Source organism: Amblyraja radiata, chromosome 6 (genome assembly GCF_010909765.2).
Source record: "Amblyraja radiata isolate CabotCenter1 chromosome 6, sAmbRad1.1.pri, whole genome shotgun sequence".
In the NCBI taxonomy this organism is placed as follows: Eukaryota; Metazoa; Chordata; class Chondrichthyes; order Rajiformes; family Rajidae; genus Amblyraja; species Amblyraja radiata.
This window is the reverse complement of record NC_045961.1, coordinates 60,090,193-60,108,319: the sequence shown is the minus strand read 5'-3', so window position 1 is coordinate 60,108,319 and position 18,127 is coordinate 60,090,193. Positions and strand designations below refer to the sequence as shown.

General features: G+C 42.7%; 1 long non-coding RNA gene across 1 annotated transcript; it reads right to left on the bottom strand.

Moving 5' to 3' along the window:
* Positions 1-8,477: 8,477 nt before the first annotated feature.
* Positions 8,478-17,505, bottom strand: LOC116974001. Its single transcript, XR_004412243.1, has 3 exons — positions 17,495-17,505; positions 12,918-12,924; positions 8,478-8,583 (listed from the first exon to the last, which is right to left on the bottom strand). It is a non-coding gene; the product is annotated as an uncharacterized LOC116974001 (long non-coding RNA).
* Positions 17,506-18,127: the final 622 nt, after the last annotated feature.

The following is an 18,127-nucleotide window of genomic DNA, read 5'->3' as shown; positions in this document are numbered from 1 at the left end:
AGTGAAACTCAACAGGATGACAGTGATACTAGTATGATGACTAGGGTGGGGGAGGGACAGAGAGAGAGGGGATGCAAGTGTTGAAGTTCGAGAAATCAATATTCATACCATTGGGTTGTAATCTGCCCAAGCTAAATATGAAGTGCTGTTCCTCCAACTTGCAGTTAGCCTCACTCTGGCAATGGAGGAAGCCCAGTTCAGAAAGGTCAGTGTGGGAATGGGAAGGGGAGTTAAAGTGTTTGACAACCGGGAGATCACATAGGCCAAGGAGGACTGAGCAATGGTGTTCAGCGAAATGATCGCCCAGTCTGTGCTTGGTCACACCGATATATAGGAGTCCACACCTGGAACACCGGGTACAGAGGTGCAAGTGAACCTCTGCCTCCCCTGAAAGGGGATTTGATTGGTCCTTACAAGATACTTTATAATTTTATATAATATTTGATGAAATGGAACAATCAGGATAAGTTGTTGCAAACAATCTTGCGCACAATTTGTGAAATTCTCACAAAATGTAAATATGGCGAAAATATTTGATCACCTTGGATAGCAAAATAAATTAGAATTTTCAAACAATGTTGATCTTGAATAACATTTTTGTGCAAGTATGATAAAAAATCATGTGTTGTGAAACTTTAAAAAAAGTCTTTGGATTATTTTTTTAGCAATGGTAAGAGAGGCAAAGAGAGAAGGTAACTGAATGTAAATGTATCTTTGGTTCTCTACAACACAAGATGTTACCGATAATTAATAGGACTGTTTAAATACAGAACAAAATTCAATATTTTCTAACTTGCAGTTTAAAATGTCCATGGCAGAAGGGAGCAGAGAAGCTCGCACAAAACATCTGAACATATTTGTTTAGATATGTTTGTGTTTGTATCTTCCATCAGAGAAATTCATTGGTATATATTTTCCAATGAAGGTTTAGAAATTTTAAGCCTATTATTATATGCTTGATCACACCATGTAACCAAATGCATCATTATAGAGTCATAGCATACCGTGTGGAAACAGGCCATTTGGCCTAGCTTGCCTACACCGACCAACATGTCACATTGACACTACTCTCACCTGCCTGCAGCTGGCTCATATCTCTCCAAATCTATCCTATCCATGTACTTGTATATATATATATATTTTTTAATATATATATAAAAGTCTCATCCTGACCACTTCCTGTCTGCGCTGTATATTGATTTTAGAAAAAACGCGACCATATAGCGCTATGATTTTTGACCATCTTACTCACAGTCCTCCTCTGCTGAGGCAACCCTGAGGAATATTCCGATCAATGAAAAATAAAAAGGTTATGAATAATTAAAAAATCCTGGGATCAGCTGATTGGTCCTCTCATCTGTAACTCACCATGATGAAGGTAACACCCCTTCCGGGGGGGGGGGGGGCAAGACTATAAAACCCTGGATTCCTGGAATTGAGTCAGTCACTCTGGAAGATCGCGAGGGAGAGTCCACAACTGTGATTCTATGCTGTGAATCAACTGAACTGTGAGTCTGCAATGTACTTACAATAAATGATTTGTTAGCCCTTAATGACAATGCAATGAGTTGTTTGGCCTGCCCTGCCTGTGCTTGAAACTGCAATGCAAAATTGGAAATGAAGTGACAATGCAATGAGTTGTTTGGCCTGCCCTGCCTATGCTTGAAACTGCAATGCAAAATGTGAAATGAAGTGACAATGCAATGAAGTGTTTGGCCTGCCCAACCTGTGCTTGAAACTGCAATGCAAAATTGGAAATGAAGTGAAAATGCAATGAGTTGTTTGGCCTGCCCTGCCTGTGCTTGAAACTGCAATGCAAAATCTATATAACTAAAAGTCACATCTTGACCAATTCCTGTCTGCGCTGTAATATTGATTTTAGAAAAAACACTACCCTATATCGTTATGATTTTTGGCCATCTTACTCACAGTCCTCCTCCGCTGCAGCAGCTCCAAGGAATTTTCCGATCGATGAAAAATATAAAAGTTATGAATGTTTTAAAAATCTTGATCAGCTGATTGGTCCTCTCGCCTGTCAATCACCATGATAAAGGTAACGCTCCTTCCTTGGAGGGGCAGGACTATAAAACCCAGGATGCTAGGATGTGAGTCAGTCATTCTGGAAGATCGCGAGGGAGAGGATACAACTGTGATTTTGCTGAGAGTCAACTGAACTGTGAGTCTGCAATGTACTTGAAATAAATGATTTATTAGCCCATAATGAATGTAAAATGAGTTGTTTGGCCTGCCCTGTGCTTGAAACTGAAATGGCAATGGAAATGAAATGAAATGAAAATGAGATGAGTTGTTTGGCCTGCCCTATGCTTGAAACTGAAATGGCAATGGAAATGAAATGAAATGAAAATTAAAATGAGATGAGTTGTTTGGCCTGCCCTGTGCTTGAAACTGAAATGGCAATGGAAATGAAATGACATGAAAATGAAAATGAGATGAGTCGTTTGGCCTGCCCTGTGCTTGAAACTGAAATGACAATGGAAATGAAATGAAAATGAAATGAGTTGTTTGGCCTGCCATGTGCTTGAAACTGAAATGGCAATGGAAATGAAATGAAATTAATTTGACCACTCATTTTGGCCCACAAGGCCCCTATTAGCCGAGAAACCAGTCACCTTTGCCCAATATGCCCGTATTAGCCCAGGAAGAACATTTTGGCCAAAAGACCCGTGCCAGGCCAGGAAAAGTCCAGATAAAGAGCCTTTCACTGAAATTTCACTCAGATTTTTTTTTAAAGGCTCCCTTCAGCCCATCCGGCCTGTACTAGCCCAGGAGGAGTCAGTTCGGCCCATTAGTAAGTATTCCCCCTGCAAGTATTATACCTCACCCCAGTATTTTCTCCCTCCCTTCATTGGCTCCCTGTGAGATCCAGGCCAGGAGAGACTTTCCTCCTTCATTGCTGTGATCTGCAGAAATAGATGAAAAATGTCTAAAATTTATTCTCCCCCCTCTCCCCCTTCTCTCTCACAGTCTCTCACCTGTTTTGGGCAGAATTTCTGGCAGTTTCTGAGCTGCCAGCCCACCAGTCCTGAGTGACTGAGCTGCCAGCCCATCAAGCCTGAGTGACTGAGCTGCCAGCCCACCAGGCCTGAGTGACTGAGCTGCCAGCCCGCCAGGCCTGAGTGACTGAGCTGCCAGCCCACCAGGCCTGAGTGACTGAGCTGCCAGCCCACCAGGCCTGAGTGACTGAGCTGCCAGCCCACCAGGCCTGAGTGACTGAGCTGCCAGCCCGCCAGGCCTGAGTGACTGAGCTGCCACCCAAACAGGCCTGAGTGACTGAGCTGCCAGCCCACCAGGCCTGAGTGACTGAGCTGCCAGTCCATCAGGCCTGAGTGACTGAGCTGCCAGCCCACCAGGCATGAGTGACTGAGCTGCCAGCCCACCAGGCCTGAGTGACTGAGCTGCCAGCCCACCAGGCTATCTATCTATCTATCTATCTATCTATCTATCTATCTATCTATCTATCTATCTATCTATCTATCTATCTATCTATCTATCTGTCTATCTGTCTGTCTGTCTGTCTGTCTGTCTGTCTGTCTGTCTGTCTGTCTGTCTGTCTGTCTGTCTGTCTGTCTGTCTCTGATTTTGTGCTCTTCCGGTTTGCGTGTTTTTTCTATTTGTGCAGAAACCGTACATGATAGCTCTACGATTTTTCACCACCGTACTCAGCATTCTCCTGTGTGCAAGTGCAACAAGTTTTGCTCCGATCTATGGTATATTTTAAAAGTTATTAAGGTTTAGAAATCTTTATTTGCATGCGCAAATTGGCCTCTTCTCCTGTCAGTCAGCGCCATGCAGATTGGCCTCCTCTCCTGTTAATCAATGCCATCGGCGGCAGCCACAGGGGGGGGGGGTTCAGTGGAGGGCCTGGTCTCGTCTCTCTCTCTCTCCCTCACTCGCCCCTCTCCCCCGTCCGCCCTCTGCGGCAATGGCTGTCCTGTCTACCTGACCTCCCAGGTTAATGGCTGCAACCGTCCATCTACTCCGCCGCCGCCGCCTCTGCGGTAACTCACCCTCACAGCCCTCTCTGAAAAGACCTTCCCCACCAGCTCGTCGAAACTCATGGTTCCCATCATGACAAACACTGACTCCATCAACCCTGCGACCCGGCCCGGTGGCGTCAGCAAGCAGGCAGGTAGGCTGGTGGGCAGGGAGAGGAGGGGCTGAGCGGCAGCAGCGGGTGGGCAGGCAGGGGCGGGGATGGCCCTAGCGGCAGCAGCGGGTGGTCGGACAGGACAGGGACGGGCCGAGCAGCAGCTGAGCTGGAGTGGGCAGATGGTGGGAGGGAGAGCCGGGTTACAGGGTGGCCAAGCAGTTTGCGCAGAGTTTGTGTGACACACACACAGACACACACACGCACACACACACGCACACACGCACGTACGCACGCACGCACGCACGCACGCACGCACGCACGCACACACGATGCAAACTGGTCCAATCGTCAAATCAATGGGATCTAATCCACAGCTAACAATGAATGACATGTGGAGGAAGGAACTGCAGATGCTGAATTTTATGGAGGGAGGGACGGAGTGACTGAGGGTAGGGGAAAGGAGAGGGAGGGAGAGGTGAGGGAGGGATTGGGGAGGGGAGGAGGAGAGGGGAAAGATCCTGGGTAGGTGAGGAGGGAGAGTGGGGGGATTGAGAGAGAGGATGGGGTAGGGAGGGAGAGGGGGAAAGTGGGGGAGGTGAGGAGAGAGAGTGGGGGAGGAAGTGGTATAGAGGGTAAGGAGGGCGAGTGGAGGAGGTAGGAAAGGGGGAATAGAGGGAGAGGAGGGCAGTGGGTGAGGTCTGGAGAGATAGTGGGGGGGATAGGGGGAGATGAGGAGTGGGGGATAGATGGATAGGAGGGGGGTAGGGAGTGGAGAGGAGTTATGGAGGGAGGGTGTGACTGAGGGTAGGGGAAAGGAGAGGGAGAGAGAGGTGAGGGAGGAATTGGGAGAAGGGAGGAGGATGGGGGAAAGAAGATGGAGGGTGCAAAATTACAATGTGTTGGGTGAAAGCAATTGCTATTAAAGATGAGTACAATTATTGTGCTTCTCTTCCTGACAACATCTGCTGATTGAGGTAATGTGATCCATATTTTTCCATTTCTGTTCAACACCTCATTATCATAACAGTATTGAAGCTCTGTTACGTTATTGTATCAGAATCTAAATTTAAGGATTTATTACCGGTAGTCACTTACTAAATCCAATTCCACAATGAAGAATATTCCCTTTTGCATTATTTCAGACCATTATTGATATTTTGTTTCTGTCACTTGGAAATAATTATTATTTATGGCCTGTTTCAAAAACACATTAGTGTGCAAATAAACCTATATAGCATTAATTGTTTTGGTGTTGCAAATGGCAAATCGGTTCAAGTGCTATGTCCAATCTGCACAAGGACATGAGCTATACTGGTTACCACATTGGGAAAAGTGTTAGGTCTTGAAATAATCTCACTATGATAAATGGTGACATCAGTGTTTGTGTATTACCGATCTGACAGCTGTTCAGTCAGAATGGAACTTGGTGATGCAGCTAATATCATGTGTTCAACTCATTCAGAGTTTCCAATATTTATCAATAAGATTAACACATCCTGCCTGCAGTACTTAACATGATCACCAGTTATTTTAGCCTTGTTATAATTTATTTCCATAGAGAATGAAGACACAAATTGCTGGAGTAACTCAGCGAGGCAGGCAGCATCTCTGGAGAATATGGCGATTCGGGTCGGGACCCTTCTTCGGAGTGATTGGGTGGGAAGGGAGTGAAGGAAGCTGGATGGGCAGGACTGGCAAGTAATAGGTGGATACAGGTGAGCAGGGGGGAGTGGGGTATTGATAAGCAGATGTTTGGATAAGGACAGGAAATGAAAAAAGCAGGTGTGAGACCAAAGGATTGAATAATTGTGAATTGTAAAGCTTGAGGCTGGAATGTGGGTGGAGAAATGTGGAAATAGGGGAGAAATAGGTGGAAGTCCAGATGCACACAGGAGAGAGACATGGGGAAAACAGAGGGAGAAAGGGGGGGGGGGGGGGTTTGGTGGTGGTAGTGACCTAAGATTGGAGAATTCAATGTTCATACTATTGGGTTGTAAGCCAAAGTTGCAACCCATTGGTATGAACATTGAATTCTCCACTTCTAGGTAGCTACCAAACATCTCCCTCCTTCCCTCTTCATTTATGCCCTCTTTCATTTCCTTCCCCCTCTCCCCTGAACAACACATATACCTGCACCAATTTCTCCCTTCCCTTCAACCTACATTCTTTCATTTAGCTTCACGATTCCCGACACCAATTATTTTGTCTCACGCCATCTGTCTTTACATGCCTGGCCTTTGTCCAACCATCTGCCTATCAAACCCCTCTGCTCACCAGTATCCATCTATTACATGCCAGACTTTGTCTTGCCTGACTCTCTTCCAGATGTTTTGTCTCATCACCACAATCAGTCTGAAGAAGGGTCTACGCCGCCGAGAGTGAGGAGGGCTGTTGAGAGCAAGGAGGGCTGTCGAAAAACTAGGGATGAGCTTGCGGGGGGGGGGGGACTGAGAATGAAGGAAGGGGACACCACGGGGGGGGCCACCATGAATGTAGGGGAACCCAGCGAGCGGCTGCAGAGAATGAAGGAAGGACCCGGCAGAGACCGCCAAGATCGAAGGGGGGACCAACGGTTGCCTTGTGAGGCAGCATGCCTGATTCACCGCTGTGAACAAATATAGACTTCGATTGACTTTTTGTAAATTTGTCAGTGCCAGAAATGTAGTGACTCTTTGTGTATTGCCTCGATGAGGTATACTGTATGATTTCACCAGTTTGTAAGCAAAAACAAAGAATTTCACTGAACCTAGGTACATGTGACAATAAAGTATAATTGAATCATTGAATTCTCCTGGGATGCTGCCTGAGCCATTGAATTATTCCAATGGTTTTTTGTTTTTTTGTAGACCATTATTTGCATTTCCTTGTCTCTTCTTTATTTCCATAGACTTCTTTTTCATAGACTTTCTTCTTTATCCCGTAAGGGAATGCATAAGGAATGACTGAGTGCAATCACTTCATGCCTTTGGGAGTAAACTGCTGTTAGACTTAGAAATTTGTTTACACCCCTTTGAAAGTGGAACTGATGGGGAAAATGAGCATTTTGTCTGCAGAACAAGGCAACCTACTAGAAAAGGAAAGAAGGCCACCCAGTAAATGTCTTGAATACCAACCAATTCTGCTACTTACACCTCAATGAAGAGAAATGTATCCAGGTGACAAACCAGGACTTACAGCAGTTAAGCTCATGCTAGTCTCTGACTTTTGTTTTTCTCGCTCTTTGCAAGATGAGCAAATCACAGGTTCAATACTTTGCAGATTGTGTGTTACAATTACTTTGGTGGGGTGTTGCATGTTGGTGAGACGTAACTAGAGAATACCCTGTTACAAGAAGGATACCATTAAGTTGGAAAGGGTACAGGAGAGATAATAGACAATAGGTGCAGGAGTAGGCCATTTGGCCCTTTGAGCCAGCACCACCATATAATGTGATCATGGTTGATCATCCCCAATCAGTACCCCGTTCCTGCCTTCTCCCCATATCCCCCGACTCCGCTTTCATCAAGAGCCCTATCTAGCTCTCTCTTGAAAGTATCCAGACAACCGGCCTCCTGAGGCAGAGAATTTCACAGACTCACAAATCTCTGTGTGAAAAAGTGTTTCCTCATCTCTGTTCTAAATGGCTTACCCCTTATTCTTAAACTGTGGCCCCTGGTTTTTGACTCCCCCAACATCAGGAACATGTTTCCTGCCTCTAGCATGTCCAAACCCTTAATAATCTTATATGTTTCAATAAGATACCCTCTCATCCTTCTAAACTCCAAAGTATACAAGCCCAGCCGCTCCATTCTCTCAGCATATGACAGTCCCGCCATCCCGGGAATTAACCTTGTAAACCTACGCAGCACTCACTCAATAGCAAGAATGTCCTTCCTCAAATTAGATCCACCAGGATGTTACCTTGAGTCACAGTTGAATAGGTTTGGGCTTTATTTTGGAGCAATGGAGGATGAGGGATGATCTTATAGTGATGCACAAGATTATGAGGACATAGATAATGTGAATGCCTGTAGTCTTTTTCCCTAAGATAGAGGTTTCAAAAATGAGAGGACAGGCTTGTCAGAGAAGAGAGATTTAAGATGAACCTTAGCAGCAGTTTTTTTTTGAGAGGATTGTTCATATCAGAAATGACCTGGCAGAGGAAGTTATAGAAGCAGATTATAGAAACATGGACTATTTCCATGCTGTACAATTCTATGATTCTATGTTTTGGATTAAAAGGAAAGACAACAATTGGGCTGTAAGATGAGAACAGGAGGGTATAGAACTGAGGGGGGTGTACCTGGGATGGCAGGTATCACTGTTGAGCCCTCTGGAGACGTTTTGGGCTTATCAATGAAATGTCAAAGAAGGAGGAACCTGATGACCAGGATGACGTACCTACCCTACCTTACACCACCCCAATCCCACTGCCAATATTAAGAGTGCCGACTTACTACAGGGATTGAAACATCATCCTATTAGCTCTACTACTATTCACTAGAAGAGTAGATTTCAGCTTCTTCATCTTTGCTAAGAAGCAGAGAGTATCGCAAGCACTGACCAATATCAAGCTTGCAACTCCCCAAATGATGGAGAGAGACATTGCTGAAATCATCCTGAATGCTACCTCAATATTTGAATTCAGGATGTACTACAATTAGTACAATGTTGCCCATTGACACCCAGCATACGTCCAATCAAACTGAGCAGATGAGAAGTGTCTGTTTCTCCTTTTGTGTCATGACTCCTCATATTACATGATCAGCATCTGCTTCATTATTCCCAATTACTGTTTCTATTGAAAAATTACTGTAACACCTCCCAACATGATAAATGTGTACTTTTTTGAAAATGAGGCAATATTACGATAACCGTCATAAAATGTGAGATCAACAATCACTCCCTCCTGGACCTGAAAGAAACTGACATTGATCTCCTACTCACCACCATACTACTCTTTTAGTTTGCTCAGTGCACAAAAAATATATAGGATTTAACGCCATTTGATTTATTTGCAGGTTGTTTTGACATTTATTATTCCGATGTATTTGGTTTCTATGCCAAAAAGGTCAAATGTTATGATTTTGTTCAAGAAGGAACTGCTGATGCTGGTTATGATTTCCTGTGCAAACAAAATCCCTCAATGATCTCAGTAGGTTATAGACTGGCTAGACAGAACAAATATATGTGGATCAAGACAAAGTTAGACAGAATAGAAAAAAAATCAAATCATTTCATCAATCGAAGAATTCTATGAAGAGAATCTTAAATGGATTTACGACTAATATCCTATTATTATGAAATTGCTTGTTTCAGATGCAGAAGAGATGGATATTTTATGCTAATTTTGACTAAGATAAATAAATTGTTGTGTGTTTCTGATGTTCATATTTTGGAGGAATATTGTAATATTTGAATTAAAAAAAAACTATTTTATGTAGTGACTGGGAGTACACTTTGTTTCCCCTTATGCCTTAAAAACTGGAGCACTGCACATTGTGCACTCAGCCATAAAAGTATTGATCTCTATAATAAATGAATGCATTGAGCTGAATGCATTGAGCTGAAGAAAAAATATCTGCATCTTTTGAACACCAAATTTCTGCCTTTAAAAATGAAAATAAAACAAAACAAAGGGTTCCACTCCAATATGCTGACCACAAAAGCATTAACTTTATGCTGAATGAGGGAGGTGAACCTATAGTACACTTAAAGAAGTGTGGAGATGTGAATATTGGAGATATGTTCTTAACCATGTGGACACCCATTAGCTCCATACTAATGAAGTACCGATCCCAAAAACCTGAGTGATGTAATGCTGGAGAGCGCTAAAGTTTGTAATCTCTTCCAACTCTTTTGATCGTCTTCCACAGATTTTCAGAACTTTGTTTGTATAATATTTTATTTTTAATTATAAATAAGTTACGAATGACAATGAGTTACAGTGATATTTTAAGATAATTTGGTCATTTCCGAAAAACAACACAACTGAAATGTATTAAACAACTAGATTAAGTGGGACCCGTTGGGTCCCAGCATCACACGGGAGGGCTGGTCCCCCAACGCAATATTCCACCTCTCCACCAATTCCAATATTAGTGGCCAGTGGGGAGTGGGGGGTGGGGTGGGGGCATTTCTGGAGTGCTAGTATGGGTGTTGTGGGCTGACGGGACTGGTTTCCAGAGGGCTAGTATGGACATTGTGGGCCAAATGGATTCTTGGGCTGGCGGCTCAGTCACTCAAGCCTGTTGTGCTGGCAGCTCACTCACTCACGGCTGGTGGGCTGGCAGTAACCCACGGCTATTCCTTGAAATTCCATTTCAAGCAGGGTGCAAGGTCACTAAAGACAGCGAGTCGTGACCTCTCCCTCCTCCATCTTGCAGAGACTGAGCCACGCCCACACTTCTGGGTTTTATACTCCCACCCCCCCCCACACCAGAAGGGGCGTGGCCTTCATGGCGTGATTGACAGGAGAGAAAATCTCAACAATTTTTAAACACTAATAACTCTTTTATTTTTCATCGATGGGTAAAATCCTCGGCACCTGATGAGCGGAGGATGACTCTGAGTAAGACGGCCAAAAATCACAGCCGTACGTGGCAGTGTTTTTTCTAAAATCAATATAAAGCGCAAACAGGAAGTGGTCAAGATAAGACTTTTAATTATATAGAAGGCAAGGCAACTTTAATTAGGCAAGGCAACTTTAATTGGGCAAGGCAACTTTAATTTGGCAAGGCAACTTTAATTAGGCAAGGCAACGCAAATTAGGCAAGGCACCGTTAATTAGGCAACACAGCTTTAGCATTTCCAAACCAAAGGCAACACAGCTTTAGCATTTCCAAACCAAAGGCAACACAGCTTTAGCATTTCCAAACTAAGGCAAGGCAAGGCAAGGCAACTTTATTTATATAGCACATTTCATACACGAGGCAGACTCAAAGTGCTTCACATAAAAACATGTCATACAATAAAATGAAATAATAAAATGAAATAAAATAGAAGAACTAAAAGAAAAGAAAAGCAAAATTAAAAATGCATTGTAAAAAGTGCAAAAGTTAAAAGTGCAATGTAGTTAAGATTTAGCTGAAAGCTAAAGTAAACATAAACGTTTTCAGTCTTGTTTTAAAAGCGGTCAAAGTTGAGGCAAGTCTTAAATCTTCAGGAAGTTTATTCCAGCTATTTGTTGCATAGTAACTAAATCCTGCTTTCCCATGTTTTGTATTTACTCTGGGAATCACTAACAGATTGGTTTCAGAAGATCTTAGCTGTCTAGAAGGCTTATATAGTGGAAGCATGTCAGTGATATACTTTGGTCCTAAACCATGTAGTGATTTATAGGTGAGCAGCAGGATTTTAAAATCAATTCTCTGACATACAGGGAGCCAATGTAAGGATTTAAGAATTGGTGTAATGTGTTCAAATTTTTTGGTCTTTGTTAGAACTCTAGCAACAGCGTTCTGAACAAGCTGTAGCTGCCTGACAGTTTTTTTCGGAAGACCTGCAAGGAGACCGTTACAATAATCTAGCCTACTAGTAATAAAGGCATGTACAAGTTTTTCTAAGTCTTGAGCTGACATGAGTCCTCTTAATCTTGCTACGTTTTTGAACTAAAGGCAACACAGCTTTAGCATTTCCAAACCAAAGGCAACACAGCTTTAGCATTTCCAAAATATATTTTCAAACCACATTAAGGGAACTGACAGGTCAGTAAAACCACACATGGTTTAGTAGACATGTTCAGTGTTATTCACAGCTCAGACTGAGAGACATGACCCTCTTGCTCCCCCACCTTGCAGAGACTGACTGAGGCACTAAACACTTCCAGGTTTTATAGTTCCTCTGGAAGGGGCGTGGCCTTCAGGAGAGAGAATTTCAACATTTTTTAAACACTAATAACTCTTTTATTTTTCAACGAAGGGAATAACCCTCTTGTCCTGCACAGCGAAGGGGGACTCTGAGTATGATGGCTAACTATCAGAGCCGTAAGTTGCAGCATTTTTTCTAAAATCAATATACAGAACAATAGGAAGTGGTCAAGATCAGACTTTTAGTAATATAGATAATATGGCACTAGTTGTACATGGCATGCAATAGCCAGACACAAGGAATTTACTGGGCTGAATCCCATGACTGGAAAAGATGAGGTGAGGTTGGAAAAATGGTTAAATTAATGCAAGGAAATGGATTGAATATTTTTAAGCAATATCACATTACTAGTTTGTACACTATTTTTTGAAGAATTGTGCTCTAACTGTAACTTGGAGCAATTTTACTTCTTAAAGGAGTCATACTGAGATTAAAGTGAATCTATTGAAGTGGCGATTATTAAATAAAAAAACTAGTTGTTTTCCAGAGAGTGGGCAACTGATCCAAGAAGGTTGAGTAATTTAGGGTCTAGATATTCAACATTTTTCTGCTCTGCAACAAGGACATTGTTAAAATAATTCAAATTGTATTGCATATTTATGTCAGTGGAGCACATCACTCCATTAGATGGAGCTCTTGATGTTGATGGTAAGCATGTGCATGGAGGTTGCAATTATGTGTGGAATGATTGTGCAGTTTGGTAAGCCCTTGCAATAACAGACCTCTATATCATGGATTTTGATTATAGCAGATCGAGGCTCCCATTGCATCGCACCCCCCATTTCCAGTTACCCATTGAGCTGGCACTAGATGCTGTGCTTCCGGTGGTGGGAACAGAGGGAGTGAGCAGCATGAAGGTGGCATGAGTACTGGGTCCATCCCTTGTCCACTGCGTTTGGGATCAGGGGCTATTTGTCTCCTTGCCCAGTGAATTCCCACGTGTTTAACACCCCAACACTACATTTCTTCTCACCTGGCCTTGGGTTAAATTTAAACACCCCCACCCTCACTCGGTTTAGTTTAGTTTAGAGATACAGCGCGGAGACAGGCCCTTTTCTTCGACCAGCGATCACCCCGCACACTAGCACTATCCTACACACTAGGGACAATTTAAAGGGCTGTCCCACTGTGGCAACCTAATCCGCGAGTTAAGAAGAGTGTCTTCGACCTTCAAGCTCGAGGGCACTCACCTGGAAAACCTCGAGCTGGATCGACCGTCCGCGGTGAAACCGCGAGCTGGATCGACCGACCGCACACACACACACAAACTCATAGCGAAAGCGGAGGCCAGGGAAAGCGGGGGAGCACTGTTTGAAATTCACACCCACGATGAAGAGGACGGTAAAAGACGGCTGCCACAGTGTACGGTAAGTCCTTTAGAGAGCGCGGGGGGAGGGGGGGGGGGGGTGCGGTGGGGGAGAGAGGGGGAGAGAAGTAGAGAGAAGGAGATGGAAGGGTAGAGAAGGAGAGAACAGGGGGAAAAGTGGGGGGAGAAGGAGTGGAGACACTTTTAAGAAGTAAAATAAAGTTTAGCGGGCATTTTACCTACCAGTCGGTTTCCCCTGGTCCAGAAAACTTCAATGAGCCAATCAAAATGCCCGGCCAGTGAAGTAGATTGCCTACGCCTGCTCTCGACTGCCTGTAACTAATTAGCGACCCCACTCCACTGCACTACGAGTTAAAAAGAACCATGCTGACCAAATTTAACTTGCAGAAAAATTTTCAACATGCTGAAAATGTTTCTGCGACCTAGCTGAGGCTGTGAGTATGCGGGAACTTCCCTCGAGCATGAAGGAGAGTTCCAGTGACCTCATAGGAACTCCTAGGACCTCGTGTTGACCATGCTGCGAGTTTGAGTCAAGGGCAAACTCGTTTAAACTCACAGATTAGGTCGCCGCCGTGGGACAGCCCCTTTACAATCTTTACTGAAGCCAATTAACCGACAAACCCCTAAGTCTTTGGAGGGTGGGAGGAAACCAGAGCACCCAGAGAAAACCCAAATGTTTACAAGGAGAATGTACAAACTCAATACAGACACCACCCATAGTCAGCATTGAATGCAGGTCTCTGATGCTGTAAAACAGCAACTCCCTAGATTTTCTAACCCCCAATTATTCTCTTCCACTAAGCTATTCATTACCAACCTTCTCCATGATCATACTTGGCACAATGACTAGAGCTTTTGGCAGGAAGACTTCTGTATTTGTATCCATGTGCAAGGTCTGGATGTTACACTTTTCAGATTCCTATACCTTAACTCACTTGAAGTCCCTAGTGCAATCGAGGCAGGTCATAATTTTGAGTTTAGTTATAGTTTGTCATGTTCAGTAGCCTGATGGTTATTAGGAAGAGTATTTTCCTGAAACAGGATGTTACACTTTTCCAATTTCTATACCTTCTTGTGATGGCAGGAATGAAGTCAGAGCATGGCAAAAGAGGTATGGGCCCTTGATGATGCTGGCAGCCCTTCAATGATGGGGAGGTCAGTACCCGTGATGGACTGGGTTTTTGTAATCTCCTCCTTTACTGGACATTTGAGTTTCTGAACCAGGCTGTGTGCAACCACTCAATGTGCTACCAACTGTTCACCTGTAGAAGTTCAAAAGGGTATTTGTTGGCATACCAAATCTTCTAAGCAAGTATAAATGTTGATGAGCTTTCTTTATTGATCTATATGCTGGGTCTAGGACAAATCTTCAGAATTATACATGCCCAGGGTCCTGACACTGTTGACTGTCTCCACCTTCATTCCTTGATGAGGGTAGTCCAGGTATGGGATACTTTGTAACTTTGTCAGCATCCTTTATGTGGTGACTATTTGCATACTAGGATGTGGGAGGTAACCAAACCACACCAAGGAAACTCAAACAGCCACATACAGAGAGTGCAAAGTCCACACAGACAGCACCGGGCCTCAGTATTGAAATTGCTAGAATCTATTATTAAGGAAATGGTATCAGAACACTGTGAAAATAATGACAGGATTGAGCAAAGTCAGCGTGGATTTCAATGAAGAAACTCAGATTTGACAAATCTACTCACGTTTATTAAGCCAAATAGACAAGGCAGAACCAGTAAGTGTGGTCCATTTGGGCTTTCAGGATTTGAAATTCTCTAACCATTAAGCTGTGGAGGGTTAATCGTGGAATTCATTCAAGTGTGAGGTTGGCATATTTTTGAATATTGAAGGAATCAAGGATTATGTGGTTGGTGCTGAGAAGTGAGGCTAAGTATTAGTCATGAGCTTATTGAATGGCAAAGTGTGCATGGAGATCCATACACTTGCTTCTGTTTCTTCTGATCTTATATTTTGAGCCACTAAATGAAACAGGTTGCTTTTTGTCCCAATTAATGCAAGAAGGAAGCTCCAATTAATCCCACTCTCCTGCTCTTTCCACTTAGCTCTGCATTTTCTTTATATTTTAAAATTCCTGTTTTAATAGTATTACTAAATTTGACTCCACCAATCTGTCAGGCAGTGCAAAAATGTGTTTTGTTGCTTTATGTCACTGCAAGCCAAATGTTTTATGGCTGTAACCTTTTGTTATTGGCCCTATTGAAACAATACTTCTTCATTTACTATATCAAAACCTTCATGATTTTGAACCGTTCTATCAATTTTCCTTTAACCTTCACTCTTCAGTTTCTTCAGTGTTTCAGAATAACTGAGACTTGCATTCCTAGTACCATTGACATAAATCTCATTGATATCCTTTCCAAGGCCTCAACAATCGTCTGACAATTTGGTGAATAGATAGCACCTGAGCAGTGTTTTGTAAAGGCTTTGCTTCCTTGCCTTTGTTCTCAGTTCCCCCATGAATAAAGCCAAGAATACAGTCCATCAGACCAACTAACATTTCCAACTAGTAAACTGCCAGCCTCCTTTGCCCATATGCATGATATAATACAAACATAATAATTAAGAAGTGAAATAGGCTTGCAAGATTGTCCAGAATTTGCTCAGTCTCATAGAACAGTACAGCACAGGAACAGGCACTTTTGGCCACCATGAAACCAATGTAAACAAATTCCATCTGTCTGAAGACGAGTCTCGACCCGAAACGTCACCCATTCCTTCTCTCCAGAGATGATGCCTGTCCCGCTGATTACTCCAGTTTTTTGTATCTATAATCCCTGTCTATACGATATCTTTAAACCTTTATTCCCTGCCTGTTTTTGTGTTTGTCTGAATACCTCTTAAATGCTGCTATTATATCTATTTCTATCACCCCACCCTAGCAGCACTTTCCAGACATCTGCCACTTTCCCTGTAAAAAAATTGCTTTACTCACCTTTCAGACTTTCCCCTCTTTACCAGTTCTTCTGATTGTAATTTTCCCGAGTTCCTCCATCCAGGCTATTTTGGAATTTTATTTGTATCCTCCAAAGTGAAGACTGATACAAAGTTCTTATTTAATTTTCAGACTTTCCATTGTTAACTCAATGGGATCACTTTTTGTTGGAATAGCATTCACCTTGTTAACTCTTCTTTTGTCAATATCTATAGAAATTCTTATTATCTAGCTAACTTGATTTCACCTTAATTTTCTTCCTTCCATCTTAATCTTTGATCATTCTATTGTTATCCTACCTAATTTTTACCTTCACTTTTACAAAGACATTAACATCATGCTCTTCTTTCGCACTTCACATATCCCCCGAGCAACCAGAAGATCATTTTTAATTGGTTCCTACTGAATCCCACTCCTCCATGTCGCGGTGATTTATGTGCCTTCCCAAATCTCTGGTGTAGAGAATTCCAGAAATGTATTGTTTTCTGCAAAAATAAATATTTCACTACTCCAACCTTTCTCATTTCGATGCAATTTACTTGCATATTTGCTTCTCGTTATCTTTCATTAATTTGGCATCCCTCCACAACAGCCAGCAGCATAATAACTTCATTATTATTCCTTCATGCTACACAATTAGATTCTGTCTTTGAATTTTCAGGTAGTCCTGTAACACCATCAATAAACACTACAACTATAACCTTACACCCACTGTATGATAACTTTGAAGTTTTACCTATTCCAATCCTCTAGTCAAGTCAAGTCAAGTTTATTTGTCACATACACATACGAGATGTGCAGTGAAATGAAAGTGGCAATGCTCGCGGACTTTTGTGCAAAAAGACAAACAACCAAACAACCAAACAAACTATAAACACAATCATAAACACACATATTATTTTACATAATAAATAATGGAAGGAAAAACGTTCAGTAGAGTTAGTCCCTGGTGAGATAGGCGTTTACAGACCGAATGGCCTCTGGGAAGAAACTCCTTCTCAACCTCTCCGTTCTCACCGCATGGCAACGGAGGCGTTTGCCTGACCGTAGCAGCTGGAACAGTCAGTTGCATAATCATAGGAACCATTACTGCCACTGTTCCACAATTTCTATGACAAAGTATTCAACCTGAATAATTTACCACCTGCCTTGTAATTGTGCAAAGTACGAGGTGGCTGAAGATTGATCAACATTTATTTCCACTTGTATTCCCTCATGTTGTATGTAGACTTTGGGTATGTACATATCAAATGTCCTCACCTACTTTGCCCAGTTTTAAAGGATGACACTGGTCAGTCATATTGCCACAAAATATTATTTGCAGTTAAACTATGTTGCATCATTAATAGGACTTTGATTAGATCACATTTTGGAGTATTGCATGCAGTTCTAGTCTCACCAATGGTGGTAGGATTTGGAGGCTTTGGAAAGGATGCAGAGGAGGCTTACCGGGATGTGCCTGATTAGAGGGTATTAGCTACAAAGGGAGGGTTGTACAGACTTGGATTGTTTTCTTTGGAACTCCAGAGATTAAGTGGAGAGCTGATAGAAGCAAACAAAATTATGAGGCATAGATAGGGTAGACGGCCAGAATATTTTTCCCAGGATGGAAATATCAATTACTAAAGGGCATAGCTTTAACATGAGAGCAGCTAAGTTCCAAATAATCTTTTACCCATGGTAGGGGGAATCAAGAACTAGAGGATATGGGTTTAAGATGAGAGGGGATGAACAGAGGGATTTTACAGTAGATTCAAATCCATTGCTCCCTGAAAAACCACACACATGGCATGCCTTCATTGATTGGGGTATAGAATGTAAGAGTTAGGACATTATGTTTCAACTTTGCAAACCAATTGTTAGACCACAATTAAAG